The 7,737-nt window shown below is 36.7% G+C and overlaps 1 protein-coding gene across 1 annotated transcript in view; it reads right to left on the minus strand.

Annotated features, from left to right (window-relative positions):
• Nucleotides 1-1,637, minus strand: part of LOC140158904 (adhesion G-protein coupled receptor V1-like) — a 122,152-nt gene extending 120,515 nt beyond the window's left edge. Inside the window, exon 1 of the mRNA XM_072182173.1 lies at nt 1,285-1,637. The gene's annotated coding sequence lies outside the window, so the exon portion shown is untranslated. The remainder of the gene's footprint in view (nt 1-1,284) is intronic.
• Nucleotides 1,638-7,737: the final 6,100 nt, after the last annotated feature.

Below are 7,737 nucleotides of genomic sequence, written 5' to 3' on the forward strand. Positions count from 1 at the left end.
ATACAGCCAACAAATTGGGGTCGTTTTTATTTTAGTGGTTTGCACAAATGTAAATCACTTCTTATTTCATCGAAATTTTATAAATTTTGTTCATACATACACGCTATGTAACAGCGTGTGTGATTGGTCGAGAGCCGGGCATAAACAGCGTTTATGCCCGGTGTCCCGGATGTTAGATCGCCGGGTAGGAAAAGTGCAGGAAAATCATGCATTTTAGTAACTTTTTTGTTATTATTTTGATGAAATAAGAATCACAAAATGTTCTGGTATGTATGAACGGGGTTCATTCATATATTTTCATGACTAAACGGTTGTTTATGCCCTCGGGCCGCAACCCCTAATTTATTTCACAGATAAAGTTTTTTGCTCTTTATTCAGACTACATTGTAGAAAAGTAGAAGTTATCACTGATGGCCAAATAGTTTGAAATTTACAGTTTATTATTTTTTACTGTTAATAATAAACATTATTTTACCAGTTTAAAGGAGGATTTCTTGATCCTAGCATCCTCTTTTTATGACATTTTTCAGTAGATATTCACGAAAAAAGCTTGTAAATTCCCAAAATTTCAGTTGATTCCGATTTGCGTTTGAGAGTTATACCATGCAGTTACACAAGAACAAAATTCAAATTTGATATTTTTGCTAAACGAATTTATATATATGCAAGAAATTTTTGGTACCGTACATTTATGTAGCCAGAGGTTTCCAGTGGTATAAAAATCTCAACTATTTTTGAGCAAAGTGGGGGGATGAGGCTGTGGTCGTGTGGATCACAAAATGCCCTTTTAATTAACATTTATATGTTTTTTTATTGTAAACAATACAATTATATGCTGATGCCAACAAAATTTTGTTCAAAACTTTCAAATTGCAGACACAGCGCTAGCATACGTACACACATGTAAACAATTTGTCATATACCAGGAAAGTTCAAACATGTATCTTTAGGGGAAAGATTTTGATGATAGCACTTGCCGGGTTTTTTTGCAGATCATGCAGAAAATACACATTTTCAAATTGTTGTTCAAACCTGAAAATAAATTTTAAATGTATACTTAACAATTTTTTTACAAGCTAAAATAAATTGAAACAAGCTTCAAGCTCCACTTCCCACAGTACACTACAGCAACAGGTCACTGTGTATACATGTATACCAATACCATTGATCTTTTGTTCAACGTGTAATATTATACACCACTATATCTCATTGGCATGGCAACATGAAGCTTTCTTCTCATTAGCATAATTTAATTATTTTAACTGCTTTTGAATACGGTCCTACCTGTTGCAGAATTCCGTCAAAACCGGTGGGTAAGAAGACAGTGGTTAACGCCCAAATCAAAGGGCTACTCATCAGTCAATTATTCCATTTAGAAATCATTATTAGTGTGGTATACATGAATAGCAATATCGGGGAAACAGGTGGTAGAAAACAACATCAACGCTTCAACGCTTGAGATGGCGACCACTCTCTCTCTCCTGCTTGCTGTACTTTCGTTCTTTGTTACACAAATAAAATTTTCTGATGGAAATGTTCCTCAAAGAAATCTGCAACTTTTCCTTATCTTTTCGTCTGTTTATAGCGTGTGTTGAGCTCTATGAGTAGATCATGTAGATTTGGTATTTTTGAAAACAACTGACGTTCATTCATCCACTTTCATCAGCTTTCATCTGAAATGTATTATCGATCGATTGATGCAGATGATTGATTGATTAGTAATGATAAGTGTTTCTAGATTTTCCCTAAACCCAAAACATGGGATCATTTCTCACTAGCTCTCACTGGTGCCGCATGCCGCCCGTTGCGGGGCGGCCGGCCGGTACGCGGATGTGGGTGGGGCCGTCGCCGGTCGTGGGGACTGGGGGTTGTGCCCGTAGTCCCGTACGCAGGAGTGGGGGACCCCCAAATTTGTACCCTCAAAAGTATTTAAAAAGTCCCAATATAGGCCTAGGCCTATAACAATTTGCGAGCGTAGTCCGCACAACAACAAAAAATCGCGTTTTTTACCGACTTTTTTTAGCTTTTTTTGGTCAAAAAAGGTCCAAATTTTGGGAAGAAAGTCCACTTTTCACAAACTCGCCCCTCTTGAAAAAAGTCCACTTTTTCCAAAGCAGCCCCCCCCCCCCCCAATACTGCGTACAGACCTGGGTTTGTGGGTTGGGGGCGGGGTTGTGCAACGGCGGGGTGCAATGAATTCAGGCCTACCCCGGGTGGCTGTTGGAATAAAAACTTTCATGCTAGAAATTTTATGTAGGCCTACTAGAATGTACTGGGATGTAGGCCTACTAGAATCCCTGATTTTACACTATTTTCCCCCCATGATCGGGGTGAATTTGGGTGGAAAGGCTCCTTGCACATTTTCTTTTCCTTTGCCCTCCAGATTTTATCTTTCATTTTTTGACAGGGGAACTATTTCTTTCATCTTTGTCATGGAGGCACTTCCCCCCTTGCCCTCCTGGCTATACGCTACTGGGTCAGTCCATGTCGAAACAGATTGAGTGTACACCCACCCTCTTGGATTTTGCTCTCCTTTGGCTCAGGGGTACCTTTCATGGATCCCTAGGTGAGGTCACAAGAAAAAAATTTCGTTTGCGAATGGCGGGCAATCAAAGTTTGGCGACCTCGACCAAAATTGTGAATTTAAGGGGTCCAAATGACAAAGTGCTCTCTTTGAGGGGCACTTTCTTCTTAATTGAATCAGTTGTGATCCTCTTTTGAATGTGGTCACTCACTGGCTGTGTCTGAAATACCTAATGCCAAAAAGATAGATTTCGGAATTTCGTTGGGATTTCAGAGGGGTCAAAATCAGCACTTCGTACTGTTCAATCAAATTATCTTGATTTTGAAGGACCCATGATAATGTCACAGTGCACTTATAGGTCCTAATTAAGTTCAGAATGGATTAACCATATGCCAATGTCTATGAGCAATTAAAAAAAAAAAGAAATTTCTAGACCCCTACAGAATTTTAGGCCACCCCTAAAGTGGTTCAGCCACAAATGGCACTTAAAGTCGGCATATTTTGACCCTAATAACTTTAGGTGTACACCAGATATGAATTTCTAGTCTTTTGCATCTGAAAGAATGTAGTTTAATGTTACTAGGAACATAAGATTTGTTTTGTATTTTTTGTGTTTTAGTATTAAGTTGATGCTTTTAAAAATAGTCATTTTTGCCTAACATACCATGCATACAGGATAAGGTACAAAATGCCAATTTTAGTATGATATTTTTTTATATTTTTGATCACTTTATAGCCATTTGTATTATTTATCCTGATATTTCAAGTTGCTCTTGAGTCAAGTAATAAGAAAAAACTACTTTCTAATCCTCTGTATGGATTTTTTAAGGGGGTCAAAAATGCACTTCCTGGCAACGATGCACATGCAAAGTACAGGTTATGGGGGGTCAAATTTTCAGAATGCTCCCAATTATGTCAAGTAATATATCAAATTACTCGTATGGTCATGAGGATTCCAAAAATGTATAGTTTGTTATGTGTCAGACCTTTCAGGAGGGCGCTATGACGAAAAAATGTTCATAGGTCAACGACCTTTTGAAAGTATCAAAACACAAAAATACAAAACAAATCTTATGTTCCTAGTAACATAAGACTACATTCTTTCAGATGCAAAAGACTAGAAATTCATATCTGGTGTACACCTAAAGTTATTAGGTGTCAAAATTTGTCGATTTTAAGCGCCATTTGTGGCTGAACCACTTTAGGGGGCCTAAAATTCTGTAGGGGTCTAGACATTTCTCTTTTTTTGAATTGCTCATAGACATTGGCACATGGTTAATCCATTCTGAACATAATTAGGACCTATAAGTGCACTATGGCATTATCATGGGTCCTTCAAAATCAAAGATAATTTGATTGAACAGTATGAAGTGCTGATTTTTACCCCCTCTGAAATCCCAACGAAATTCCGAAATCAATCTTTTTTGGCATTAGGCATTTCAGACACAGCCAGTGAGTGACCACATTCAAAAAGAGGATCACAACTGATTCAATTAAGAAGAAAGTGCCCCTCAAAGAGAGCACTTTGTCATTTGGACCCCTTAAATTCACAATTTTGGTCGAGGTCGCCAAACTTTGATTGCCCGCCATTCGGAAACGAAATTGAATTTGAATTTTTTTCTTGTGACCTCACCTAGGGGTCCATGAAAGGTACCCCTGAGCCAAAGGAGAGCATAATCCAAGAGGGTGGGTGTACACTCAGTCTGTTTTGACATGGACTGATCCTACTGCCGAAATGGTGTGTTTAAGTGTTTTGCTATTTGATGGGCCAGTTCGTGTGCTCGTGAAGCGCAAAATTGTGCAATTTTCTAGTGTTACCCTATTTGGGTGCAAAACACTGTGCTTTAATTTCGATTTGCTAATTTTTGGTGTTTTTTTCTCCTACTAGGATTTTTAGGAGCTTAATTAGGGGGATGTCCCCCATGGAAAAATTAGGTGGAAACGTGTACCACGGTTCTCCCAGTTCCTCCGCCTATAATTGTAATGCAACATGATTTAGTTGTAGGCCTATAGGCCTACTATATTTTGTGATAATAAATTAATAACCTGATGTACTGCATGAAACATTATTGTAAAAATTGTCAACACTAAAGAAGAGCAAAGATATTGCAGCTTTTTAGTGATTTAAAGAGCAGACAAGAAGGACACAAACCTCAAAAAGTTATAGAAAACAAGACAATTTTTAACACTTCATACTAGATATAAGCCTATCTTTGACTATATTGAATTACTTGTCAAAATACATAAAGGACTTGATCAAATACTCTTAACTGGAATTAACTTTTGAACTTGGAATGAACTTTTTTAAATAGCGCGGCATAGGCCTATAGGCCGAATTTTAATGCCGATTTTTTAAATTCGGGCAGAGTAGCCGTGCGCGTTTTAGGATTTTTTCGCTATATCTACTGAAGATAGCATTTAGAATCTCATCTCGATTCATTGCATCTTTCTACTCTAGAAGTAATGTTTTACATTATTTTCTCTAAATTTTTACTTCATCATGTAGCGGCGAGTTTTTTCTTTCTAATACATCAGTCCCGATCAGAAAGTTTAAAGCGATATTACAGACTCATCACTTTCCGCCATCTCCCTGTTTCTCTATTTTTACCCCCCCCCCCTTTTTTTTAATAGCGCGGCATATAATATGCCGCGCTATTTAAAAAAAAGGGGAGGGGGCCGCATATAGGCCGAATGCCGATATTTTTTATTCGCGCAGAGTAGGCCTAGGCCTAACCGTGCGCGTTTTAGGATTTTTTTTTCGCTATAGGCCCTATCTACTGAATATGGGCCTAGCATTTAGAATCTTATATAGGCCTAGTCCCAAATTAACGCCTATAGTCCCAAATTAAACCAAAACAAAATGTCGCAACAATTGAAATTTTAATTTGATTCTCAGTAGATATAGCATCAGTAGGCCTAATTCGATTCGAAAATATATATCTCGCGCAGGGGACAATGAAAACATAGGCCTGTATTTTATTTCAGCTATGTAGGGCCTACTGGTATTCAGAAGGTAGAACAAAAAACCACATGCAATTAAAGTTATAAACCAATTGTAGCAACATTTGATATTTTAATTTGATCTTCAGAAGATAGTACACCAGTAACATGATTCTATAAAATATCGCTTTAGAGTTCATATCACTAAATCCGCCTGTGAAGCGGTTTCCGGTAAAAGTTTATCACGCCTATAGTCCGAAAACTTTGCATAAAAAATTCTAGAAAATCGGTACAATAGTGTATTTGGGAATAATATTTTTTTGTTGATATTTATTATCTACTGAAAAATGTAATAAAAAGAGGTTGTGGTATAGGATCACAAAATACTCCTTCAATTAATATTATGTTTATTAATAGTAAAAAATAATAAATTAGGGGTTCATTCATATATTTTCATGACTAATTTTAGTGTTGAAAATCGTGTTTTACTAGAACTTGTGAATGTGATCTCTACAAATTTGAGAAGAAAATGCGAACATTTGAGTGATATTTACGATTATGGGCGCATGAACCAGCGTGGTCAGAACGCGGTTAGCAGTCGGATGTAAACACGGGAAAATGTGTCCTTTTTATATAGCACTAATTTTCTCAAAAATTAGTCGGACCTAAAATGTGTAGTCATATTTTCAGAAATGTTATGCAGAATTTTGTTCTAGTTAAGATGATATCAAATATATATTTCAAAGTTGGACGTAACTCGACTTATGGCCAAAACGCGACTCCTATTTCGCCTGACGTAAAGTTTCTGGAAAGCTTTTTTGTGGTATGTACCCTTTATCTCGTTCAGCAGACAAAAACGACAACCAACGGGCATTTAAATTTGAGCTATCTGCAGTTGATAGCAAAATCACACGAATCCGACAAACTCAAAATGTCATCAAACAGAATAGAGAAATGTAAAAGCTTTCTTTCAAAGTTTGTTTCAGCGTCATACGGTATTCGGTTCTTGAGATATTTCAATTTTAATATTAACCATGTAAATCAATGCAGGAGCTCTATAGACACCGGCACCAGAATCGAGCAAATTACGGCATGTCTCGCCACATTTTTCTTTTAGTATAAAAATCGGCACCAGGCCGAATGCAAAGCTATAAAGAAATGTTAAAATGATGAAGCTGACCAAAATTGCTATCTTCAGAAGATAGCAAGCAATAAAAAAAAATAAATAAAAAAAAAATAAAAAAAAAAATAATAATATTTAAAAAAAAAAAACAAAAAAAACATTGCCTAGCACGCGTTGCAAATGATGATTCAGTACGGCGCGAAACGGCAAAACTGCACTATTTATTGAACGATCGGTCCCTTATAAAGCAGAGATTATCATCTGCATGTTTCTCTATTTTTACCTCCCTAAATAGCGCGGCATATATAGGCCTATAGGCCGATTGTCGATTTTTTAATTCGGGCAGAGTAGCCGTGCGCGTTTTAGGATTTTTTTGCTATATCTACTGCATTTAAAATCTCATCCCGATTCAGTGCATCTTTCTACTCTAGAAGTAATGTTTTACATTATTTTCTCTAAATTTTTACTGCATCATGTAGCGGCGAGTTTTTTCTTTCTAATACATCAGTCCCGATCAGAAAGTTTAAAGCGATAATACAGATTCATCACTTTCCGCATCTGCCTGTTTCTCTATTTTTACCTCTTCCTCCCCTTTTTTAAATAGCGCGGCATAGGCCGAATGCCGATTTTTGTTTTTATTCGCGCAGAGTAACCGTGCGAGTTTTAGGATTTTTTCGCTATATCTACTGAAGATAGGCCTAGCATTTAGAATTTCATATAGTCCCAAATTAAACCAAAACAAAATGTCGCAACATTTGACATTTTAATTTGATCTTCAGAAGATAGCACACCAGTAACATGATTATAAAATATCACTAAATCCAACTGTGAAGCGGTTTCCGGTAAAAGTTTATCACGCCTTTAGTCCCAAACTTTGCATAAAAATTCTAAAAAATCGGTACAATATTAACAATTTTAGTGTTGAAAATCGTGTTTTACTAGAACTTGTGAATGTGATCTCTACAAATTTGAGAAGAAAATGCGAAAATTTGAGTGATATTTACGATTATGGGCGCATGAACCAACGTGGTCAGAACGCGGTTAGCAGTCGGATGTAAACACTGGAAAATGTGTCCTTTTTATATAGCACTAATTTTCTCAAAAATTAGTCGGACCTAAAAAGTGTAGTCATATTTTCAGAAATGTTATG

The sequence above is a fragment of the Amphiura filiformis genome, chromosome 8 (assembly GCF_039555335.1).
Source record: "Amphiura filiformis chromosome 8, Afil_fr2py, whole genome shotgun sequence".
Taxonomy (NCBI): Eukaryota; Metazoa; Echinodermata; class Ophiuroidea; order Amphilepidida; family Amphiuridae; genus Amphiura; species Amphiura filiformis.